This window comes from Ostrinia furnacalis, unplaced genomic scaffold (genome assembly GCF_004193835.3).
Source record: "Ostrinia furnacalis isolate ACB-3 unplaced genomic scaffold, ASM419383v2 OfSCF1808, whole genome shotgun sequence".
NCBI lineage: Eukaryota > Metazoa > Arthropoda > Insecta > Lepidoptera > Crambidae > Ostrinia > Ostrinia furnacalis.
In genome coordinates this window covers 237,596-265,073 of record NW_021132047.1, presented here as the reverse complement: position 1 = coordinate 265,073, position 27,478 = coordinate 237,596, and the positions used below count along the sequence as shown (strand labels likewise).

At 37.5% G+C, this 27,478-nt stretch overlaps 1 protein-coding gene across 4 annotated transcripts in view; it reads left to right on the top strand.

Annotated features, from left to right (window-relative positions):
• The first annotated feature begins 99 nt into the window (after nt 1-99).
• Nucleotides 100-27,478, top strand: part of foi (solute carrier family 39 fear-of-intimacy) — a 48,334-nt gene continuing 20,955 nt past the window's right edge. Inside the window, exon 1 of one of the 4 annotated variants that reach the window (XM_028305892.1) lies at nt 100-305. The gene's annotated coding sequence lies outside the window, so the exon portion shown is untranslated. Of the gene's footprint in view, nt 306-12,647; nt 12,701-18,326; nt 18,426-26,043; nt 26,147-27,478 lie in introns of those variants that run through there. The other 3 variants (XM_028305894.1, XM_028305896.1, XM_028305895.1) reach the window with 3 other exon arrangements.

Here is a 27,478-nt window from a genome sequence, read left to right as displayed (position 1 = left end):
TTATCTGTGATGCACATCAAACGTCCGAGGTATTTTCGGACAAAGAACGGGTATTTTCGGACAAAGAACGGCGTTACTGTTGCACAATTTTCAATTCTTGCAACACCGGTAAACGTTCTCATCTGTGGTGCGAACGCGTTGCGCTCGGCGCCGTCTTCGCGATTGTCAAGAAAGTAAAATCGTAAAAAACTAAATGAGTACTGTGTGAATTAGACTGTATTTATTGTCGCCTGTGCTAATTGTTTTGTGGATATTTGAGTGAGCAATTACAGCCGCGCCGCCGGCATCGTGGCACATGAATACAGGTCAGTGCAATGGATGTCATATTTTGTTGTCTGTATTTGGTTGCATGCCGGACTACGTTTTCGGTCTTTCTTCAGTTAAATACAGTTCGTGTTGGTTTACAAGACGGTGTGTGCGACGTTCCCGCGCTGTTTCCACTGTCCCGGTCGAGTTAGCACACTTGTTTTTCAACTATAAATATTCGAGTTGAAAATTGTTTTATTTTGATGAAAGTGCTCGGTTATACTTCTGTAAGTATACTGGCGCCTGGCTGTGTAGCGAAACGTGCTATCGAGGACGTCGGGCGCACAATACCAAAGTAGGAAACCAGTTTTTTGATGCATTTTCGTTGACAAAGCCCTTCAAGGAAGTGATTTTTGCCAAACTGTTGAGTATTGTTGTAGTAAGTAACTAGTAAACATAGTAGATGTCGTGTCCAGTGTAATAAACTTTGATAGCTTATGTCAACATACAATATTATGAGAGAATCATGGTGATCACGGCATTTGTAAACAGTCTGATCCCAGCATTTAACCATAATAATCTTTCACTTCCATTGGTTTACTATATACTTTAAAGCCTTAAAGATACTTACTTTAAGTCTTTAATAACCATAATAATCTTTCACTTCCATTGGTTTACTATATACTTTAAAGCCTTAAAGATACTTACTTTAAGTCTTTAATATTAAATTACAAGTTTATTAATAATGTAGGACAGGACAGGATCTCAGGTTATACTTTAAAAGTAGTTCAGTGGTAAAAAATACCATGCTTAACTGAAAATACCACAATTATCTTAAAACTTTGTAGTTACTTTCTTTTTGTTTTTACAACGACTAAAACTTTCATGAACAAGTTTTATTACAGATTTATGATTTTTCTATGTACTTTATACATAGTTATGGTATCTTTATTACAAATTTTTATTACCAAACAACTAGACTGCAAACTCTTTGTAAACCAATTACAAATAACAAATAGAGCAATTTACAAAAATGTTATGCCCTCAAAAGATGTAAGCAGTTCTCAGAAACTAGTGAGCGTAATATATTCTATTACACTTGACATACTGGGAGTAGAAAGTCAAGTGAAATCTTGTCAATGAAAACATACCACAAGATCACAATGTGCGTGCTATTAAGCATGAAGGTTGTTTCTTAAAATCTATTTTGTACAGTAATTACTTTATTGTAATTAAATGTACACTTACTGAAATTATGTAAAACTTGGTCCTTCAAAAAATAAACTAGCTGACCCAGAAAACATCCTCTTTTCAGACCTACTGAATATACTTATTGGGGGAGGCCTATGTTCAGCAGTGGACGTCCTGTGGCTGATATGATGATGAATATACTTAAGAATGATCAAGCTGTTGCAAGTAACACTCAAGAATTTTATTTTTTAGAAGAATAGTTAAGAGGGTTTTTTATAGATTCCTAGTCAGTTTATAAATCCCTTAGGACCTTCACTACTTCATTGAAATGTAGTAAAATAAAATATTATATTAATGAAAAATCAAAATTGTTCTTGCTTCACGTCAAATACACAATGCAGTTAAATTAAGGACAACAGTCAAGTGCCGATCAATTGGTTGCCAATAAAGACAATGTAGTATTTCGATGCCATAATATTCTCCGAACAGCATTGTAAATTGAGCACATAATCTTAGGAGGCACTTTTATTTTGTTCAAGCTACTGTGGTTTCTTCTCATGTAAATGTTAATATGGCATAGATCAGGGGTGGCCAATCAGTAGTAGATCTTGGGTCTAATCAAGTCTACCATCCCTGGCATAGATAGTTTTTATTACACTTTATCATCGTATTTCTTACCAAAGGTATTTATCTAAACTTCTTAAATACCTTTGTATCAATATTGTCATTATATAAGTGTCATTTTTTTATAGTTACTTTTGTGAAGCCTCAATGTAACCTTGTTGGTGTTCAAATAAATATTAGATTATTTTAGTCTCCTATCCAGGGGCAAAACCATCTAACTTGCCAGAAAAGATTTAGCCTACATTGGTATATGGTTTGGGATGCCTGATATTCGCAAGTTCCCCATAAAAAACTTTCATCCCCTATGACATCTTAGTGGGTCGAAAATCAAATGCGTTGAAACTCCATACCAAAAAATGGCTTTTCGACCATCTTTCGATATAAAATCTGTCACATTTGGCATTTTGTCTAGGGGGGCAGTTGTCTGTGGCATAAAATACACTATTTCCTCTCTCATTCCTATCTACAATTATTAATTTCGCTCGAAAACAACAAACAGACAAGAGTATCTTTTGTATTAGTAATAAGTATAACACTAAAATTAGATATTAATTTTCCGTCTGCGACAAACATTAACGATGACGAACTGCATCGATATGCAATAATAATTTGTTTACAAACGCAGCAGGAATCGAACCTGAAACCCACGCGTGTTCGCCACGTGCTGGGTACTTGTGACACAAGGTAGCAGACGTAAGTAGGTCCCGGCCCTAGACCTAGTTCTATAGTCTGGTCGCCGAGCACGTAGAATTTTGTCCAATGACCCCAAGCTACCCATCCTTATCGCTCGCGCGTAATTATATTGCTGTCGCGCTCGCACACTCACTACTGCCGCCCGTCGCACAGTCGCGACAGCAATATAATTACGCGCGAGCGATAAGGATGGGTAGCTTGGGGTTATTGGACAAAATTCTACGTGCGCTCACAGACCGGGCTTTAGAAGCCTGATCGCTTCATGATCGCGTCATGCGGTGACGGTTACATATAATTTCTTTTCTTTAGTGTCCGATTTAAAGTAGCAAAGTGTAATGCTCAGTCTGCCTACATTGTGGATTCTATGTCAGCGTTGCTAATAATAACGTAATGGGTGTAACATGTCGGTTTTAGACGTATTATTTATAGACATACTCTCTTGAGTCGAGACTATCACGAAAGTTAACCTTTCATTTTTCCCGTGGTACACATGGCGGCACATAAGGCCTGAGTCTGTGATATCTTATACAGTGCTAGTAAGTGCTATCAGAGCTAATATAAGTGTTATTTTGCATCAAAATTTTTGCTCTTTCTGTCTGATTTACTATCTGCAAAGTCTAAAGATTTTATTCAGTACTTAGGTCCTTTCCAGGGCGCTTATACACGTCCCAAATAGCTTGCCCTACCACCACTTCGGGACAACATAATTATGGGCCAGAGAAGAAGTGGCGAAAGAAACTCAGTCACCTTTGTCAGCCTATAGAAGTCCACTGCTGAACGTAGACTTCCACCAATATGCACCATTTCACCTCGTCTTCGGCTTGTCGTATCCTGCTTCTGCCAAAGAACTTATTCAATCCGTCACTCTAACCTAGATGGAGGGTGTCCTACGCTTACCAAGTACCTATCTCTTGTATTTCCGTAATGTAATTTAATACTTTCACGCCTAATTCGCCAAACTAATTTTGAATTACAAAGTTGGACTCTGACAGACTAAAATACTGAGATCCCAATCCCAACTAATATTATAAATGCGAAAGTAACTCTGTCTGTCTGTCTGTCTGTCTGTCTGTCTGTCTGTCTGTTACGCTTTCCCGCTTAAACCTCGCAACCGATTTTGATGAAATTTGGCATAGAGATAGTTTGAGTCCCGGGAAAGAACATAGGATAGTTTTTATCCCGGTTTTTGAAACAGGGACGCGCGCGATAAAGTTTTTCTGTGACAGACAAAATTCCACGCGGGCGAAGCCGCGGGCGGAAAGCTAGTGGGTTATAATGGGTTATGATTTTTTGGATATGAAGACTGCAAAACATTTACAGCAATCAATCCACTCAATGGAATCCGCCTATCGAGCGTATATCGTCGGAATATCAGTTGAAATAGCAATGCGTACGCGCCGATGAAACATCGTCGCGTAGTCGTCACGCGACGTCACACCGACAAAAATAAAGCTGAAATGTGGCGCTGGAGGATTACGCGCTTTCATTGAATGAAATGCCACGGAACGATTGAAATCATTTGATTTGTTCATGCTTCTGCCACTTTGAGGCACTAGCCAATAATGTTGTGGCAGGGCTAGCTATTTTTAAGGCGTGTAAATGCCATGAAAGGAGCCTACATAATTAGAATTTGAAATGCTGAAATGGATGTCATATACATGATTGTCGAAAAAAGAATTGAGAGTAAATGGGTGTCGACTTCTGGAGAATTAAGCTAATTTTTCCATGTATAAAGTCATTCTGATAAAGGTAGCAGGAAGGCGCTGAATGCAGGCCGCTACCAACCGTATGATGTGGAAGTCATTGGGGGAGGCTTATGTGCAGCAGTGGACGTCATGTGGCTGAAATGATGATGATGATGATAAGGTCATGTATTTTCTCAAAATAGGCTTTTAAAAAGCACTCACGTCCCAGTATTAATTTTACCCCACCACTGCTTCGGTTCTAATGGCCCAGTGCTTAGAAACAGCGCAAGAATCTCCATGTAGATCTCGATTCTGCAGATTCCGGGTAACCGTTCGATTATCGCATACATGTGTGCGTGGGTGTGGCCATATCAACGTGTAGGTCAGCGGGCCAGCGATGTATAGACGACAGCTTATCAAGCTAAACTCTGTGACTCTTATACAGTTGTGATAAGAGCGAATTTGTAACAAAAATGTGAAGTCCGATGTGCGATATAGCGTCGCGTGTGGACTCGCGTTATATTTAGATAGTTTTCGGACAGTTACAACGTAATAAAGCCTGTTACGTTGCCTTACGTCAAGAAGGCGTAATAGTATAATTATTCAGGCTTTCTGTCTAAAAGTTCTAGAAGGCTGCGCGGTTCCATGCGGTTTCAGGACTCGTAATTATCGTAATAGTATCGATCCCTTGATCGACTCAATCTCGTATTGCCGTATTTATCATCAAAAATGCGAAAGTTGGATTGTTTACTTACAAACTACAGTCATACTTTCCGATTAGGAGATGTATCTCTCGAAATATGAGTGGGATTCGTATGACTCGTAAGTATGAAAAAATAGCAGCGTTGGGAATTCGTATTTCTGCGAATTCTTTGGAATTATTCAAGTTCTTTTACATTCTTCAGCTACAATAAAGTATTTTTTATATTTTTTTTTGTGATAGACTATCTATGTCGCTTAGGAAATACACGCGCGGACAAAAACTTGGTTGGTAAACTAAGTCAAAGAGGGTCAATTACTTCCAGAATAATGAACTAATCAGTATACAGAAATATTATCAGTTATCATAGGCGGTGTGTCGCCGAATCGAACTGCGCGACCTCTACCAGGTCACGGTCTCACCAATGCCGTAACTAGACTTCGTGACGGATGTCACGTGTGGTGGTTACGTCGGTTATGTTGTAATAGTCAACGAAAATTATCTTAGGGCCCTTTTCCACAGCCGCCCAGTCCGTTGAATAGGACCTGCATGGGCTTGATGGATCCCACTAAACTGGGCTTGTGTGCTCACGCAGTACCCGTTTTTTGCAGGTTATTGATTGTTGCAATACGGTGTTTGCAAAAAATGGCTAGTGGGAACACGTTTAATACGTGGGAATACTTGGTGTAAATAAACTGGATCCTGTTTTTACTGGTTCAGTTTATGACAAAACCAAATTCTAAAAACTGAACTGATAAATTATTAACAAAATACTGGAGCAATCCACAAACGTCTACTTTTTAAAAGTAATCTTGCTAGATTCCACCTTTATTCCTTTTTTCTCATATCTCTTTTCCTGTGATTTCTGGCCGTCAGATTTCCTCTCTGGCTTTCCTGGATATAACCTTCAAATACGTGACTCCCATAACCTATAGCTGTCCATGGTATGGGGTATGGGGAACCAATACCAATAAAAATAGACTGTCCAAACATAGGTTCAACAGAGTAACCGGTCGATACGTCTAGCACCGAAATACATACGGGCATGAATAATTTGAACCGCACGACAATCGATACACGGACAGGACAGCTGAATTATTGTTTGCTTCTATAGCAATAGCTAATTTCTGCCTGACGTGTACCTATGATGTAACACAAAAAGTTTTTAAAGTATAATTTATAAGTACAAAAATCCTGTAAGTTATAAAAATAATCATATAAACTCGAAAACTATCAAAAGTTGCGTTGATTCGGATAGCCCTAGTGATCTTTTCTTAAATGTTTTAAACCTTTGTTTGTCACCTATCATCCGCTTTGCAATGGAGGGTAGTCCAACCTTAATTTCGAACTCTTCCTATGTTCTTCTGATTAATTTCGTTGCGGATCCAATGACAGTTTAACTTTCCCCCGGGACAATCTTGACCTTCATTGGTTGGGTTTTGTGGCGGTCAAGCTGTAGATCCTGGCTACACAGGAGTTGCAGTGGTGGGAACGAGAGGTGGGAATAGTCCCATAGCCCTAGTGATGCTCTACCTCTGGGCTTCAGCTTGACACTACTTTTTGGGACAACCTGTATCTATAGTCTGGTACCTATGGTAGAATCTTTGCTAAGTTTGAGCCTAGAAAGCGTACGGGACTATTCCTTCCTACCTCTCGTTCCCACCGCTGCAACTCCTGTGTAGCCAGGATATACAGCTTGACTGCCAATAAAAACCCAACCAGTGAAGGTCAAGAAGATTGTCCCGGGGGGAAAGTTGAACTGTCAACTATCTAGAAAGCGTAGTATTCAATATTCAATTTTTCATCCATTTGTTATAAATGCGAAAGTAACTCTGTCTGTCTGTCTTGCTTTCACGCCTAAACCATTGAACCGATTTTGATGAAATTTGGTATAGAGATAGTTTGAGTGCCGGGAAAGGACATAGGATAGTTTTTATCCCGGTTTTCGAAACGGGGACGCGCGCGATAAAGTTTTTCTGAGACAGACAAAATTCCACGCGGGCGAAGCCGCGGGCGGAAAGCTAGTTAATTATGTCATCACTGTCCACCGAAATTGTACCTTTTGCCCATATTTGGAAGACCCTTCGCGGCACTTTTAGTATGCGTCGCGTGCGCAGCCCTGTGGCAATGCGCATGCATTATACTTATTACGACATTATGGCTCAATCTGTGGAGTATGTCTTTTAAATGGACCATTACCTTTTTAGAAGGACTTCCTTGTAAGTTCTCTTAAGGTAGATATGGGTTCTTGGTATGAGGTGTCAGATCAAGTGCGGGACAAACTTGACCTTCACTGGTTGGGTTTTTATTGGCGGTTAAGCTGTAGAACCTGGCTACACAGGAGTTGCAGCGGTGGGAACGAGAGGTGGGAATAGTCCCGTAGATCATGCGCATTTGGTTAGTTGTAAACTAATCAATTCGTTGTCTTGTTTCTGTGGTTATAGACGAAGTGACAGATTCAATTACGAACGATTCGCTACGTCACTAAATTAACGATCACGAAATCGGTACTGTCACGAATATCAGTTTTTCTAGAGTAGAGACACTACCAGTCAATTGAGATACTTTTATGAGCTGATAACGCTTTCTCCGTACAACAGTCTCCGTATAGTTGATATAGAGATATCCACATTTATTTGACGTCACTAGAATGTTCTGTTTCTTAGTTAACTTCGGCCAGTTTCGAATCAAGCTATAAAAATAGCTTCGAGTTAATTCAAGGAATTCATCATCATCATTTCAGCCATAGGCCTGCCCCAATGCTTTCCATGTTGATCGATTGGTAGCGGCCTGCGTCCAGCGTTTCCCTGCTACCTTTATGATGTGGTCGGTCCACCTTGTCGGTGGACGTCCCACGCTGCGTTTTCGGTACGCCGCCTCCATTCAAGGAATTGTTGTTTGAAAAGTGACCCTCATGAGGACATCATTTCATACATGCCTCACTCACACTGTGCCAGAACTGCTAGCAGACTACAATTTGCAGATGTAACGGCCATAATTATGCCCGCATGGGTGTATGAGAGCCATCCAGATGCCAGAAAGAGTGCAATAACTCACGGTAAGGCGCGTCATCGCCGGTGAGGAACTCCCGCGTTTTGGCAATTGGCGGGAATTCGCGGGCTTAGGGTTGTCTATGGTGCAAATTTGATATGAGATTTGTCTAAACTACACTGAAGTTTCTGAAATATTATTTCAGAAACAGGGTGTAAGTCGAAAATCTCGAAGCGCTTGTAAAGATTAGAAGAACCCCCTACGGTTCATTTTTTAGCCGTTCGTAAGTGCCAAATTTTATCAGAATTTAATGAAGACATTATGCCGCTAACCGATAGTAAGCCGACATGGAGGCCGCGTATCGGAAAACGCAGCGTGGGACGTCCCACAAGGTGGACCGACGACATCGTAAAGGTAGCAGGGAGACGCAGGCCGCTACCAATCGATCAACATGGAAAGCATTGGGGGAGGCCTATGTTCAGCAGTGGACGTCCTATACAGGGTGTTGATTTCAATACCCGCCATATTTAGGGAGTTGATTAAGTAGCTTATTCTGATCACGAATCAGCAAAAAAACTGACTTCAAAATTTTTTTAAATTATTTTTTAAATATCTACGATTTCCATAATCGACCACTACAGTGCAGAATAGTCCCCCAACGAAAACGGCGCGCGGCGCTCACCCGGTGACCCGGGCAAGCGCTGCGCCCCCCGTCCCGCGCCCCACTACCCGCGCTCGCCCATGAGTCAGTCAACTATCAGCCACAATCAGCTGTGAGTTCAACGACGACTACTGGACGGAGCTTAATCCAAATCTACCCTAAAAATGTAATGACTAAATTAGTTACTTACACCTTATCACGTTACGAGTTTATTTTTTGTTCTAAAAACTAATTAATTAAGTACTCTTTAATTAATAAAAAACCTTTTACACGAATTTGCTTCCTTCCGCAAAATATTTTTTTTACAGAACCTACATTATTTTTTTTTAAATTAAACCATGCTTTTATGTGTGTGACAAGCTTGTAACTACTTATCATTCAAAAGTACTGTAAACAGATGACAATAATGCTCTTTCATACAGGTTCGTTATTCCTTACATCTCTAGCTCTCTACCTTAATAACTTTTACGTCTTTACGATAGTAATTATTAAAATAAAACTTAACTTACTTAATACCGCAAACTGAACACCTAGAAATAACACACTGGCAAACTCTTGTTCCTTCACTTTCGATAGGAGATAAGACAAGATTTTGTTTTTAAACTCGATTGATTTCAGTATCTAAACAAAATTTCTATCTTTTAGCACTTCTTTCATTTAAATACTAATACCGCCGCACGGACATCGGGCTCGCACTGATGTGCACTGACTGATGATCAATACATCAGTCTTTCCCAAAGTGGGCGATAACGCCCCCTTGTGGGCGCTGCAGGCTTAAAGGGGGGCGGTAAGAGACCCAGAAAAAAAATCAGGACGTTGTGTAGAGGCTTGGGAGGCGTCATCTACGAGGATGACTCTTAGACATCGACTGACTCGATTCTTGACTACAAAAATGGGGGACGCTAAAAAATAATTTATTCTCAAAGTGGGCAGTAGACTAAATAAGTTTGGGAACCACTGCAATACATACTTCGCTCGCTCATCTTCGTGTTTCGGGCGTCATCGGCGCTCAATCGTGGATCATCGATTTTCTCCATTCATCAGTCCGATTTTGCTTTCCACGCCGAGAGGCTGCGCGCACGCTCCGCGAAATCTAGCTCGTATTTAGAATTCCTAGTACTCAATCGCTATTTCTTTATTTCTTGCCTTGTAACTTCAACTTTTCTCTTCCTCTCTGCTTGATAAATGTTTTCTAGTACATAAACTTCTTACTACCGTGATCTATCTCTGTAAAAATTTGATTTAAAATAATAACGTAATTTAATTTCTATCGGCGTTTAATTTAAATTCCCTGAACGACTGTTAGGCTGTTAGTTAGTTTCAGGTTAAACTTCCATTCTTCATAACTTACATAAAATAATTCATCATCATGTTCGTGATTATTTTAAATGAACTTAATTTCATTACTTACTTACACGAAATAACTATCAAAATGTATTGATATTCTTATCGTTTTAATAATAACGATTGAGCTACTACAAATCATTTGCATTTGAGTATTTTGGAAGCTTGCTATAAGAGCATTAATTATGATAGGACGGATCTGTAGTTAACAAAGATCTTCGGTCATCGAATGTGATTTGCGATTTTTGATTGTTTTCTCGTGCGGTTTTGAGTAGTTAGTGTGTGAACGTGTGATAGTGAGTGTGGTAATAGTGAGTGAGTGTTAGGAATATGCCTAACCATACGTACAGTGCTCGTGAGTAGATACGTAAACATGGTTTACTGTTACGGGAAGGCACGTGGAAACCCATCTGAAGTCGCATCGGTAAGTACCTAGCTCTAAACTTAAAGGAGATTCCTTTTTAATGTAGGAAGTTAATAATCTGGTAATTTTGTGTAGAAAATACTCCCGCCGTCGCGGTAGGTAGTGGCGGAAAGCGCTCCAATACACTCACTCACAAATAGGAAACAGCAAACTAATTTAAAGCGAACTTTAACTTTAGTTAGTCAAAGAAAAATACCTATTTACACTACCTACTTTACGTGGCTTCCTTCAGTAGACTATCCAACATGATAAGCGAGCGATCCGCGTAGCTCGATGGGTGCCACAATGTAAACGTATTGCATTATTGCGAGCCATAGTACAGTTGATGTTGCACGGAAAATATTCGCTAAAAATTCCACTTTCGTTTGTAATTTTTTTTTTGGTGGATAATGCGTTTATGTAAGTCATAATATATCACCTAAATAAATATGGCGTGTATTGAAATCAACACCCTGTATATCTGAAATGATGATGATGATAATGAAGACATTAACTTTTTCAACCTATGGACGTGTGTAACGTAAACCGTAAGTTACGGAATGCAACGAAGAATTATCTCCCCCTTTTTTATTCGGCTACTGTGTCTGTCAAGTCCAAACATATCTTGAGTACCTACTTGAGTCCATCGAGGAGAACATCCTATACTACATATTCCAAGATTCTGTAACTGTTAACTCCACCTTTCATCGGTCCTCCTGACATGACAACCCACTGTAATTTTAGCTTACTATTCTGAACAATACCCATAATGTGGTCTTCTGAATGACGTCATTCTGGATTTCCGAGATGCCAAGCATTTATTTATAAATAGCTACCCTCGATTATGTAATTACCCTTGATTATGAGCCTGGAAAAAGTTTTCTTACCCTTCACGTTTGCACGGCTTCCTTTTGACTACAAGGGCTGTTCAAGTACTGGTTTAGAAACGTGATTTTCAAAAATAGCTCTTGATAAATAATGTCACAGAGAAAAGCTTGTCACATACAAGCTCATGGTCTCATACATCTCTCGTGACAAACAGACAGTGTACTTATCACTTTTTATGACGAATTCACCTACAAATGCGTGACGAGTCGACGCAAATTGCCAGTAACCCGTTTTTATGGAATCCAAATATTAGACCCTTTCCAGGGTCCCGTCCCGTTATACACGTCCCAAATATAGCTTGCTCTACCACCACTTTGGGACAACATTATGGCCTGGTGCTGGGAAGAAGAGGAATGAATTGAGCTTTTGGTACTTTTATCAATTAAAAACGCCAGAAAACAACCTTTATTTCTCAAAAGTGTCAGCCCTGGATACTTGGCGAGCCGCCTACTGGGTCGTATGATGCGTCAGTTGCGATATTGTCACATTTGTCGCGATCCGTCTGCGTTATGAAGCTTCCTGTGATTGATGAAACGACTATTCCCACCTCTCGTTCCCACCGCTGTAAGTCCTGTGTAGCCAGGATCTACAGCTTGACGGCCAATCACCCAACCAGAGAAGACCAAGTTTGTCCCGGGGGAAAGTGACACTGGTCTATACCCACCGGCTCACCGCTCGTTCCCAATGCAACTTCTGTGTCATCAAGACCTTCTACAGTTTCTACAGCTTGACCCTAAATAACCTAACCAGTGAAGACCAAGTTTGTCCCGGGAGAAAGTGAGACTCAGTCAAACTTCCTTAGTGACATGTGCCAAAAAATATTTCGTCATAATTTGACAGATATTTTGGTAAGTCTGATGATCATAATCCCTATAAAACAAATGATGCTAGCAATCTAAAGAACCTGTCTTTATACATTTAAAGCCTAGTTTAAATTCAATTAAGGTTCACACTCCATTGACTTACAAAGACTCGCTCGCGACGTTCGCAAAAAACGTCAATTTTCTTCCGAAAAAAGCGGAACTCGGCTACTGTATGCATATACTTTTTGCACGATTTGGATTTAGGAAAAAAAAGTCAACAAAAGGGCGCCAACAATTTGACTAATGGAGCATTTGAAATTGGAACGGCAAAAAGACATCCTTCCTCCTTCCGTATCGGTGAGTTTTTCGCGCGCTTTTCGCCATAAAATGGCGGGTGGTTGTTGTCTGTGGTCAGTCGTGGGGTGTTTCTCCCCACAGCTCGTCCTCTCCTGGGATTTTTGATTTATCTCGGTGAGTCTTATTTTAAACATTTATACGTAAACAACTATTTAACGATGAACTAATTAATTCAATTAACGAAGTAGTAAATTGTACTAAATCATAACAAATCATTAGTGAGAAAGTCATCATGAGTTAAGTGCAGTCGATGACAGATCGGTACTTTCTCGTGACGGCAATAAAAATATGCCACACATGAAATAACTGGACGCTTAATTAAAAAAAAGTTAAAAATACACAAGATTTTAACAAAAATTCATAAACTATAATGGTCAGTTTTCTTTCCTCACTGGTGTAATGCTCGAATCTGTAACGTTAATTACACGCGTATGATCATTTAGACGCATAAAATCTGCCACCATACTGTAACGAAACGTGAGTCTTATCAATTTACTGATTACCCATCTCAGTCACAGCGTGTGGTCCGGTGTCGTCACCCGATACCTAATGTCGCTGTGATATTTTAATCGCAGTGCTTTATAAGTTATGTTATATCGCAGAATGAAGCTATAGTACAGGCTTCGTCATGGGCTCATGGCACTCTAATGGAGCTACTTGCTGACCCGGCGAATGCCGTACCGCCACGTGCCAATAAAAATTATGAAAATAATCAGGGACAATGTAAAGTTTTTTTCAAATCGGTCCAATAGTTTCGGAGCCTATTCAATACTTGAAACAAACAATAAAATCTTTCCTCTTTATAATATTTGTGTATATTAGATGACAGCAAAATAATAAAATAAGGGCTACATCGTGTCCCAAAATGCCGGCCATACGGTGGGCATGGTCATGACTACTTTAGAAAAAATAAGAAAAGAAAATAATTGCAAAATCTTCTGTTACAAAATTACATTAGATACAAAGTCCCTTATCTTTATGGACTGTCGTGTGCACTTCATGCTTTATTCTCGTTGAAAAATTGCGTTTATTACGATTACAAAGAAGGAGATCAGTCACCCGTAAAGGTGGTTGAATTACGGAACGTGTATTTATATTAGTACAGCAATAGAGTAGAATAAAACCATCCCCACTCTTCCCATGGATCGGGACTATTCCCACCTCTCGTTCCCACCGCTGCAACTCCCGTGTAGCCAGGATCTACAGCTTGACCGCCAATACCCAACCAGTGAAGGTATATAGTTATTTTGAAATAGAGACGCGCGCGTCAAAGATTTTCTGTGACAGACAAAATTTCACGCGGGTGAAGTCGCTAGCGGCCGCTAGTTTAATACAAATCTACGAATATTTGCCCATATTTCGATGTTATACCAGTGGGTATTGTTAACTTTGCTATACAACAGTGTAACAACCCCGGTTCAACATACCGCGTAGATAACGGATATATTGCCGCCTTAGCCGCGATAATGAAACTTTTTGCCTACTCAAAAAACTGCACAGGAAACCAGTCTGTCGGTGTATCCAAAAAACGTATCATATTAAATACATTTAGGTACAAAAAATGAGCGAGCTAAGGTTTCAAATTGGCTTGTCTAGAGCTAGATATACGATCATCAAAAGTAAAAAAGTTTGTCATAAATTATAGCCTATATTGTTATTCTGGGTTATAAAGAATAATACTGTAAAGTTTCATATTAGCGCGATCAAACAAACACACTCTTCTGCTTTATAAATGTGCTAGACTAGATGGAAACTAAAATGTAAAGCAAAAAATACGAATTTGCTTTACTTACACTTTGTTTTTCGTCTCATCATAACCAATTGCTTACATTATAATATTATGCATGCTGTGGTTATCGTTTGTGTGGGAGCAGTTAGCTAGAGACCTTTGGCTTAATTTTTTTTTTAATTGTGTATAATACTGTATCTCATGTTGATAGCCCAATAAAATAAATAAATAAATTGAATGCGTCAAAGATTATTATAACAGAGACGTCATTCTAGAACACTTACGTATGAATATAATAATAACAACGTCAATATTTGTAAGCCAATAAAGCTTATTTTTATTAGTAACATAAAAAATTTTATGCCTGTTCAATCCACAATGACCAAATATTCAACTGTCAAATCTGTCAGTCGTCTTCAATTCAGCGGCTGACATCAATAACTTAAACAACAACTTTTGGCGTATTTTTACGTCAAATATGACACATAATGTTAATTCCATAACAAGTGGTGTAAATATGGATCTTTTCATCAATTTGTAATGGTCGTTCGTTGTTTGTAGTTGAGTCGAAGGCTTGTAGTTGCGGCCTCGCGTGTTTTCCTCCAACAGAACAATGCATAGAATAAACAGCTTGACAGACTGTAAATTAGGCAGAATAGTCAATACTTTAATGTAAGTTAAAAATGCATGAAACGTCAAATTGCTAATTGTAAAGTGCAGGTTGACAGACTGAAAGATATACTTAGATGACCTACACTGAACTGTCCCACCAAACTCATTGACAGGGGGGACGCCACCATCGTTCAACTATTAGTTTACAACATGGCAAAAATCGGAACCAGCGATCCGGTATTGCCGGTGGCGCACCGCTGTCAATGTCACAGATAGGACAGTTCTGTATTTTGGATCTTTAGGTAGAATAGTCGTTACAAGATAAAAAATACATAAAGTAGTAAATTGTAGAGTGGTGTAACCAACAAAAACATTTAACTTACAAATTATTAACAGTAACACTAAAATATTTACATCTTCTTATCTTACTCATAAAAAAATTATTGCCATTTCTCTCTAGCTTTATTTTCTTTTCACAAGCCAATGTGTTGATCTTATGAAGGTTAAGCTAGCAACAATTGAGACCTTGTTCACTTAAAAATGTAATAAACTAAATTGACTTTTCATATAATTCTTTAAAAAAACTGTTTTAAATATGTATTAGCAGCGACAAAATGGTCTTTTGACGCGGTAACATCAATCTATCTTAATTTTAAAGCAAATAAAAACTGAATATTGAGTAGTACTTATTTACAGTCGCTTTGATTACATCTTTGGTTGTAACGTTGTCCTTCAAATAATTCATCATCAGCCCATTTAGTCTCTCCAACTGCTGGAGCGCGACCCTCTCTAAATCACCAGAGGCAAATCGTGGATTTGTCCTACACTCCCCAAGCTCATAATCTAGTTATTTATCTCAACATCGCTCTTTACTATGCACCTAGCACACTCCAGCACTGTTCCTTTAAAATAAATTATCATCAGGTCATTCAATCTTCACTGCAAAACGACCTTCTCTTATTCGCCAGACACAAGTGGAGGATTTGGCCTACACCTGGCCAATCCTGTTATTTATCTAAACATCGTTACTTATCTATGCACCTAGCACACTCCAGCACTGGTTTGATGTGTCCGCCCGTAGATATGAATAGACTTCCCAAAATAACTGTCCACTCGCAGTCGCTTTCGAAACTCGGCGTTTTGCTGCATCCGTAGCATGGAACGGGCATTTTCTAAGAACGATCGTCTGGAAGCATTTGCTTGTGCCTTGGTAGACAAGGTTACAGTCTAAAGGCTTGTTCTCACGGAGATATCCCTTTTTGTGCAGGAACTGTTTTTTGCAGTTTAGTATTAAACGTGTTTTAATAACGTTCACACGAACATCCCGTTAGCAGTGTCCCGCAAAAAAACGAAAAATGTCCCGAAAAAATGTGTCGACAGTCCAGTCTTGCGGGGTCCTGTATTACTGTATCCCGCAAAACTGAATTGCCGTAGGAATGATCTCTTACGTGAAAACGTTATCGCTTCGCAAGTTTCGTAATAAATGGTATACGTATACTTTATCGAATCGAAGTTTTTATGAAATGAGGATTTTTTAGAAGCATAGCATTACAGACAGACTGACTCATTTATTGAGGTTAGGTGTAAACAAGTGTCTTTGAAACGTGGAGGAATTGTGCACAGATTTATTGATATGACCTCTGTCATTTTTATACCAAACTTCGTGAAAAGTTGTTCAGCAACATTATCTTCTCACGCCCAACAAACGATGCTTGCTTAAATGAAGCAGCAAATCGAACGCACAGCGTTGAATAGAGCTCTGTGATTGGTTCGCGTGTCACCCTGTGCGTCCACGCGTACTGTGAGACCTCATAGTAATGTTTGTGAATACGGGCGTCAGTGAATTCATCATGTTTTTGAGGGAATTACAACAGTAAAATTCCGATAAATCAAATATGCCAGAAAACAACAAACTCTTATCAATTGTGATACTGACGTTTCATCATTTAATTTGTTGTGTAGTTGTTGTTACAGAAATGATAAAAGATGACACACTCAATTTAGTAAAATTATCCAGATCCTATTAATGAATGAATCTTTTGCTCTTTTGTTATCTCTTTTTTTGATAGCTACAACTGTTTGACTTGGCGTAATTAATCATTGGCACCAAATTACTCTTAGATTTTTCAATAATATACTAATACTAGCAGCCGCCCGCAACTTCGTACGCGTAGACCCCGTTTTACCCCCATAGGGGTTGAATTTAGCAAAATCCCATCATAGTGAGCACCTGCGTTTTAAAAGGAACCCCCATTCAAAATTTGAGACTCCTAGCACTTGTAGTTTCAGAGATTTCGTGTTAGGTGACTCAGTCAGTGACCTTTCGCTTTTATATTATTTTTTGGAATAGTTATAATCTTGGAAAAGGCTATCCTCTATTGACTACAAAAGCTTCAAAGGTAAAAATGTATATTTTTTTGTTTTTTTTTTATAAGATAGTGTAGTAATTTACGTGGGCGATAAATACTTTGACAAACGGACGAAAACGCGGGCTTGAGCTATTCCCACCTCTCGTTCCCACCGCTGCAACACCTGTGTGGCCAGGATCTACAGCTTGACCGTCAATAAAACCCAACCAGTGAAGGGAACCATAAGCTAGTCGATATTTCAGTTTGATGCCACCTCCATTTCCGATCTTGATAACCAACTAGAGATATGACATAGATTGATATGTACGTAGATATTCCATTTGAAATTATGCCTAAACTTGTATGTTTTACATACATCGACCTAGATTCCTTACCTTGTTGTAAAATCAAGCACGGCCTATTTCTATAACAATAGAAATGTTTTCATTGTAACAACGTATGTTAGAACGCATATTATTATAATTTTTGTGGCTGTTTTCATGGAAGTTTTGCGTGAAAATGACGTCGTCACATGTTGATGTTGACGTCATCGTTTTATTTTGATACGCGTTTCATTGAAACATACTGAGAGATATAACTTAGTTGCCAATTCATCAGCGTTATCTTGTTTAATTAACAGCTTACCGCCATATCGTTGGATTTATTTATAATCTCGTTAACCTTATGATTGCATTATATTACGTAGATATTTATATTAAGAACATTTAGATTAATTAGCATTAATATCTAGCTTAATATACTGTGTTGTTTACAATTATGTTTATCGATTGACGCATACAGGCAAATTCTAATGTTAAACTCTACTTTGTCAGTCCACGACAATATTCAATAAAAAGGCATATTATATTGCTAACAATTCTAATTTTAAAACAAAAAACAACCGTCACGTAATTTTCAACGCATTTTCCTCTTCGCGACGTCAAAAAATAGGCATAAAACCCCGCACCAACACACCTGTGTAATCTGTGACCGGTAACGCGTCGTTACGGCCAGCTAACGGCCGCGATAGCTTATCGTAGCGTCGTTCCGAGCCTCGTGCGCGCTGCGCGTGCGTTCTAAATTTGAATTTCGTAATTCGAAGTGCAGTTTTCTTTTTTTGTTTTGTGCCAGTGATGCGATTTTGTTTTTAGTGAGTATTGTTGTCTTTTTTATTGCGTGTGCTTTTTTCACTGTCATGGTAAATGCGTACTATATTTTTCCCGCGGATTTGCTCGCTTTTCAAACTTTTTAACTTAATTCTGGTATTACGAGTATGTTACTGCATCGTAGTAGATCTTTCTAGAGATTTATTTCAGATCGAGTTATGCATTTTTAGAAACAAATTCACTTGTTTGTATAAATAATATTTATTGATTCAAAAATCGCCCCAAACGCCTTTGCTACTTAATTTTTTTCTTTTATAATCACGCAGAAAAAGGATATAATTCAGTATTCTGTTATTTATTTTAATCCATTCAAATATGAATTATTGGTTTTCTATATGAATACGCAACACGAGCCGCTCTGAGCGTGTTAAATGACATTTGTAATCGTAAGCGGAGCTGAAAATCGATGTAATCGATTATCACATTCATGGTATACTAGCTCTTGCCTGTGGTTTCGTCTGTATAATCTTTGTTTTTTTCACAGAAATGATTTGATTTTGTACCAAAAGCATATGAAAATGCATTTTCAAGATGAATTGATTCTCCATAAAAACTTTCGTTGCCTATTTCAGTTCTTTTATGATTTATTTTTGTTATCAAAGTATACCAATTTTGTACTTTTTCTAAGTGTCATCCATTTCTGTCAGCCAAAATTCATCGAAATCGGTTCAGCCACTTGGGCTATTGTCGCCAAGAGCTTTTCTATGGCGACTATTGGCGACTAAATATCGGATAAACATACAAAGAAACATTTTTATATGCATATCCTTGACTTCGAAATACTTCGAATTTGCCCCCAGCGGTGTTCGAACCCGCTACCAGTCAAAGCCAAACGTGTTTCTTTATTATTATTATGAATTATAAACACGGACCTGAGCCATAATCTTTTTATATTTACTGCACATTGTAGTCCGTCCTTCAAAGTCGTTAGCGGTCGCAGTAACATTTCTTCTTACATTATGCATTTCTATTTTTGTACTTTGTTATCTTTGTGAGTGACATGAGAAAGACTAGTGATATGCCCCGGCTTCACTTGAGTTGATCATCATCATCATCTCAGCCATAGGACGTCCACTGCTGAACATAGGCCTCCCCCAATGCTTTCCATGCTGCCCGGTTAGTAGCGGCCTGCGTCCAGCGCCTTCGATGTTGTCGGTCCACCTTGTGGGTGGATGTCCTACGCTGCTTGCTTGCACCTTGCTGCCCCATCGGCCGGCAGTTCTGCGTACTACTACTACTTGAGTTGATCATCTGTCTTAAGTAGCCATGTAGAAATAGGAAATCTTTTATCGACACAAAATAAAGCATAAAGTCTGCTAGTTTTCGATCTATGTGCCCTGCCCATTGCCACTTCAGCTTGCTAATCCGTCGGGCTATGTCAGCGACTTAAGTTCGTTTACGGATCTAATCATTTCTGATTTGATCTCGCGAAGAAACACCGATCATGGTCCTCTTCATAGCACGCTGTGCAACTTTGAGCTTCTAAGAGGCCTATAGTGAGAGGCCACGTTTCTGGATGATATTTTCAAAAAAAAGTATTTTTTAATAATTGCCTGTGCTAATTAGACATCTACCGTAGTATTGTAAAGTTTAATCAAAATCCGTCCAGTAGTTTTAGCGTGGAGTAACAAACATCCATCCTCACAAACTTTGTAATACTTTAGTATATCTGGAATTAAGTCTTTTTCAAATCTTTATAAGACCTTTAAATAATACACACAATCTCACAAAATTCTCACTTTTTCTCTATAAATTGTCTGTTCATCATCTGTGCACTTAAATTTTTATTTTGTTATGAATATAACTAATATAACAACCATCGGAATTCACTACAAAAACATCAGAGGTCCTAGTGTGGGTTTTCATCACACGCGCTCACTAGTGAGCGCGTCAAAAAATGACATTTTAAATGCATACATTTATTTCCCGCTAGGGGCGCTGTACAATCCGTTATGACGGATTGTACAGCGCCCCTAGCGGGAAAAAACAAAAACTAAAATTTTCATACATTTTTTAAACGCGCTCACTAGAGCACGTTTTATGTAAACTCACACTCAGCTCACAGTTCACAAATAACTCAAAACACATTGCATTTCGTCGAAATACAAGCTTATGTTTGTTCGCACCGAGACTCGAATACTGATCCCCCACCGAGATAAAGTTTTTTTATGCCGTCTGCATACTTTGGCAAAAATATTTGCTGATTGTATCTAACGTATTCACAAACATCACTATGAGGTCTCACAGTGCGTGTGGACGCACAGGGCTGACACTGTGTAGGTTTGTTGTCGACAAGGCAAGAAGAACTATTTGAACTTTTTTATTAATGACACTTCATACTTGTATACCATACTAGCGGCTTCGCCCGCGTGGAGTTTTGTCTGTCACAAAAAAACTTTATCGCATGTCCTTTCCCGGGACTCAAACTACATCTATGCCAAATTTCATCAAAATCGGTTCAGTGGTTTAGGCGTGAAAGCGAGACAGACAGACAGAGTTACTTTCGCATTTATAATATTAGTATAGATTCTACATAATAATTCTCTTATATTAATATGTGACTATATTGATGATCTCATTTCAAATCAAAAGCGTCTCAACTACAAATAGGCCCTTGTATTATTTATTAACGAGATAACAAATAGTGTCTGTACTCAGAACTTATCTCAAGTAGAAGATTTCAAGTTCAACTCGTTATGTCACAGTAATTAAATATTAAGATAACTGTTTTACTGTTTGTAATAGGGTCATTTCGCTTGTTTTCGTCCACGTCCACCAACGACGGATTTCTCAGTATTAAAAAAAAATGAAAATAACAAAACTGAAAGAAACTTCTGGATTTTAACAATTAATCAGGCCCGATTCGACCAAACTTTTATCCGAGAATAACTCCTGGTATAACTGGCACATTGGCAGTTTCAGTATGGGAAATATGTCAAAATGTCGAATAACTAACGATTTATTCTGAGATTAATATTTACTCTTGTTTGGTCGAGTCCACCCATAATCTGTTAAATTTTACATACAGTTTAATTCTATTAATAATTAATTAATTAATTTTCCTTGACAAATCAGAGTCAGGAGTTTCCCGGTTTCATGGAAATATCTTAGATTAAATAGCGCTATAATTAGCTAAAATATTAGAGGACTACCTACGTATGAAGTTGGCAAAAGATTCAAGGTTTGTAATTTTGTATGACTGGACATCTTCTAGGTCTTACAAAATTCTGTGTAATTAAATAAAAAATAATAACTAAAATAGCAACAACTCATTTTATATCAACTAAGACGTTCATAACTAGTGCTCATCACATTATTATTTGCCTCTAACAAGACTCAAACCCGCAACCGCATTTCGTATGTAATATTTAGGACAAAATACTGTATCTACAGACGACAGCGCTTCAATGTAAACACTGTTGCATTAATATGTATGTAGTTTTAATAGGTTTTAATTAATTAATTTAATCTAGCATTGCAAACAAACCTCAGTGGTTTATGCCAATGCAATAAATTGTAATAATGTTTAAGAACTTCCTTTGTAAAATGATGACAAATGAAAAAAAAAATTTTTTTCCACAACAACATGCATAGCGAAACACTGAGGTCTCTTATTTCCTTGCATTAGGTGCTATTTTCGAACAAAACATGCATCAGATCTACTGTCGGCTGTACATTTAAGGATATTACAATAATAATTCGCCATCGGAATAACGATAAAATTCCATCCGAAACTATAATAACGAATACAATTTTCCGTCTCGTTTTTTCCGTAACGAAACACGAGTCGTTAAACGAATGCTGATTCATTTCTGCCTATAAATAAATGTGAACAATCGATCACGAATTAGCGAACAAACACATGCAATTTTGCACTCTACGTGCATAATCACAAAGCCTATTATACCTTGCAGAATATTCTACATGCAATTTTAAACTCTGCTCACTCAAATTTAAAGTCGTATATCGTCAGTTGCAGGTTCACTTGGGGTAACTGACAAAATACAGTTTTTCAGTAGAGCCGTTTAAAGTTTTTTTTCGTCTTAAATCGGACATAACTTTTTTCCTATTTAACCTTTTTTAGATCTGTTTTTACAGAAATGCTTAGAATTCTACGCGGTTTTAGATTAAATAAAAAGAATTATCTAATATGTCTTAGTTAAGGAAATAAATTGCAGTTACACCAATGTATTTTTGTACTTTTGACAGTTACACTAATTTTACACCATACTTTTGGAAAAAACATAGGTCAAATTGGTGTAAGTACTGCTCAAATTTAAATAATTTGATGTATTTGCCGGGTTTTGTTTACTTAGTTGCTGGATAATTTATGTAAAAGTATTAAAAAATAAGAGAATTCATGAAAAAAATAACATTTTGTCGTTTTCTTGAATTTTTTTAAAATTTTATTAGAAGTAACTTTTATTTTATTCATTAAAAATGTTAAAAAAGCCATGAAAATCAAGAAAATATGTGTATTTAATTTTTTTAAGACAGAAATATTGAAATAACTAAAGTATTACTGTGAAACTAAGTAATTTCAATATTTTTTTAAGCTTTGACTTACCAATACCGTATTTATCTCTACGGGGCAACTTAAACTGAAAACAAAATGGATTTAATTTCCCACCTCTTTATAGCAATGTTGAATTAAGGTCATGAGTACTACAACAGTAAAAGTAACAGAGTAACAACAGGTTAATGTTAGGAACGCGCAGTGACGCCTAGTTGGCTGGATAGTTGCTCAATTTCAATTTTTTTTTTTGTTGAGCTAACTTTAACTTCTATAACTGATACTGCTGGTATAATAATAATGTAATATGCCTTAAAACTTTCTAAATTCCTATTTTATTTCATGTTATAAACCTTAGCAAATCAGTGTAATTGCAAAGTTTTGTAGCAAAATTTTTACATTATTACAGATACACCAATTCAACCTGGTAAAATTATTACAATGTTAGTTACACCAAAATTGTGAAGGAAATCTGAAAAGTTCACACCTGAAAATGTCCGTGTAATTGTATTTTTTTTAAAGCTAGAATTTTTTTACGTATACCATTCGAAAGAGCAGAAAAAACTAAGAAAAACTGTATATTTAACTCAAAAACCGTATTTTGTCAGTTACCCCAAGTGAACCTGCAACTGACGATATGTTTTGTAGTAACGCCGAAATTCCAAATAAGCCAACTAAAATTGGACGCTAATTGAAGAAATTACAGTCCAAAGTCCAACGCGCGTCGGCTTCAAGTTTTTTGCTGAATGTCCATAGAGTAAAGGCACAAAATATAACAGAAGACAAACTCCACACTAAACGCGCTCGAGCCACGCACACATAGACACCGCTCCTAGCAAGACTGTCTTGGACGAATGCGAGCGCGACAGACGTTCGCCACACGTTCGCTGTGGTTCGCTTGAGTCACGCGCCGGTCAACCGCCTGTGATATTATTTTGTTTTGCGAAATTGACGAAAAAGAGTAAACATAGAGATATAGATAGCTACTAAAGCTTTCTTTTAGGTCTTTATCTTTAGTATGTTTTGTTATAAAAACAGTATATTACTGTATAAGTCAATAAATAAATATGCTAAATAATTTCTTTAACATTTTCGCACACCATGTCCCCAGAAAACTGAAAAAGAAATTCGAACTGATCAACCTTTTGTATAAAATCTATTTTACTTATTGCACAATATTAATACTTTTGGCCAGTGTTGGGAGTGTTGGAATTGGAATATAGGCTAAATCCTCCATTTACCTTAGTAAATTAACCAGGATCGTGAAGTGAAGACTAAAAGACCTAATGATGATGATAAATTTCTTGCAAGGACATCTTAATGTCATATCTCAAGTTTTTATTAATATTATATGACCGCTGCTATATTTTATTACGTTGTACGCCCCAGTTATCACACAAGATATTCCAGTAAAGTGATACTTAACGGCTTATCACCGATAAACGGGCGTTATCGTTGCAACGCAAAACAATGGCTTTAACGTCCCCGTTATACTTTAACGAGATTAACGGTACATTGCGATATACTTATCAACTACAACACAATCGTTACAGGCGGATGTGGCGCCCTCTACGTGGATTATTGATAACAATGTACAGTTGACAGCACATGAGTTTTTATTGTGAAATAGTACCTATTGTAAGTGCTTAAGATGCCACTTTGTGATGCTTGATGTGATGATAGCTATGCTATTTAAAATTGTGTAAAACTCATAAAAAGTAAAAAAAAACTTATAACACTAATTTTATTTTTGCAAGCAGGCTCTTAAAAAGCTCTTTTATTTTTTGTTCCTACTTTAATTATGTATTTGGCTCAATTTGAATATACTGGTGTAACATTATGGCTTAAAATGAATTAAAATTATGACTTATGGCCGCCCGCGACTTCGTACGCGTGGACACGGTAATACTATCTATACAGTATTCCAACTCGGCCATATTTTTGAAATAAATGTCAACAGCCGCGCGGTACGTCACAGTATGACAACATGCGATAGGGCTGCTCACCTACAGTACCCATTCTAATTACATCTGCCAACTTAAAATTCCTATCTACTTTTGTGAATTTTTGTGATTGTATTTTTTATTTATTTAGACAAACAAAATTACTTTGTGAATGGAATAGGATAAAAATGCGTTCTGTTTTGTGATTAGTAGACTTAATAAAAATAAAACTACTTAAATAATTTTGAAACTTTACTAATCATATTGACCTGTAATTTTAATTTCGGGTGGGCGAAGTCGTGGGCAAAAGCTGGTTTTATACAACACTAACTTTTGCCCGCGGCTTCTCCCGCGTGAAATTTAGTCTGTCACAGATCTCATAAATAATAGCATATAATTATGTTATTCTAGGTTATAAACAATAATACTATAAAGTTTCATCAAAATCCGTTCAGTGATTTTTGCGTGAAAGAGTAACAAACATCCAGACATCCAAACTTTCGCCTTTATAATTTTTATAGTAGGATAATTTTCATTTCAAATCAAACTGACTGCAAATGTCAATTTTTGTCAGTTAATGACTAGTTTTTGACCAATTGAATCACTTTTAGACCGTAAATGACGGTCAGTCAAATTCAATAACTAGTCATTTTCGACACTAGGCCACGGACGTTCGTTCGGCACATTCGCGACACCCCCGACTTTTGCATGTCGAGCGCATACCGAGATTTGAATTTCGAAGGAAAGCTCGCGTTCCGTCTGTTTATATGAAGTTACAATACTGTATGATATTATTACCGTGGCGTGGATCTCGTTTTACCCCCTTAGGGGTGGAGTTTCGTAAAATCCTTTCTTAGCGGATGGCTACGTCATAACATCTACCTGCATGCCAAATTTCAGCCCGATCCGTCCAGTGGTTTGGGATGTGCATTGATAGATCACTATGTCAGTCAGTCACCTTAATATTTAGATTCGTATTTTCTAAATCTTACAATGAGAATAAATTTTAATAATCCAAATTATATCAAAATACACCTATCAAACAAATATGTAGATAAAAAAACAAGTGCGGAAACTGATAAATAGCATAGCACGGCTTGGAAGCGCAGGTTTATAAAGGGCGCACCTTCGTCCGTCGCGTAGAGTGCACGTAACGGCCGTGTAACGAGCACGTATCGTTATATCTCGTTATCGTAACGGAGTGTCTTGGTGATAAATAATTTTGTGTTTTTTTTTTATCTTTTATCAGGTAAGTGTGATAATACTTCTTTTGTACAGTCGGGTGGATGTGTTTTTTTTGTAATTTAGTTCTAATTAGCGACCTTTTTTTTACGGGGAAAAAATGCGTTGAATCGCATACCTACCCTGCGGGGACAGGGTAGGTTATGTGGGGCTCACCAAGTCAGAAGGACGAGGCATACCCACTAAAAAGACCCCGGTGCTCCGTGTTAGCGACCTGCCCTAACTTTACACGGGTGCTAAGTATACATAAGTATGTATAAATCTTCCTCACGAATCACTCTATCTATTTAAAAAACCGCATCAAAATCCATTGCTTAGTTTTAAAGATCTAAGTATACATAGAGACAGACAGCGGAAAGCGCCTTTATTTTACACTATGTAGTGAAATCATCATGACTTTCGTAAAGGTCTTCAACGTGTAAATGTGGATATAGCTTTAAACTAACGCGCTAGCAGAAGTGTGTTTGCGTTCAGAATTAGCAGTACTGGGAAAGTTTGGCTTGGTGGGGACGAGTATTCTTATATTTATGTAGTGTTATGGTACACTAGTTTTTGCCTGCGACTTCACGTCAAGTCTGAGTTACGTACTTTCTTATTTTTAATTTTTGTATAAAATCTGATGCCTACATAATATGATTCATCAATCACTGAAAAACTATTTTGATACTTCTTTCTCTCTCCTTTTTTCTTTTGTTTTTATTATTAGTTTTTTAAATTATTTTCCCTTGGAGTCATACGCCCAGCAGTAGGCTACCAAACAGTGAGGTCAAATAATGGACTAGAATTTTTTAAATTATAATTCTAGAACATTTTCAACTATCACGCCAGTCCATTATTATACAACGATTATCCAATATAAAGAGCGGATTATACATATTCGATTCCTAGTTAGATAATGTAATTTAGAATTGACACGCCATTGTAATGTATAATTTAGATTATACGCTTAATTTGTAATGATTATGCGTTATTTTTATAAGTAAATCTGCGTAGATTACTGTTATTCACCCAGCAACAGTGGTACACATTTGTGGGGCAAAAATACGTCTGTATATTTTTTATATGTATAATATTATTGTTATATACGCGAGCCATAAGGTTAATATTGTTATTAAAGTTCTCTCTACCACTACTACATCGCGTAAGTACAAAAAAAACTGTCAAATATTCGTCCTAGACATTTCAATGTAACAGCAAAAACTTAGCGTGCTTCATTCATGTAAGATTTTTTTAAATGAAAGAAACATTTAATTTAATGTAAAACAAGGCAGGTTTTGACCGCACTGAGTTAACTATAATTTTTATTCAATTTTTAATTAGCTTTTCTTCCTTATAACTG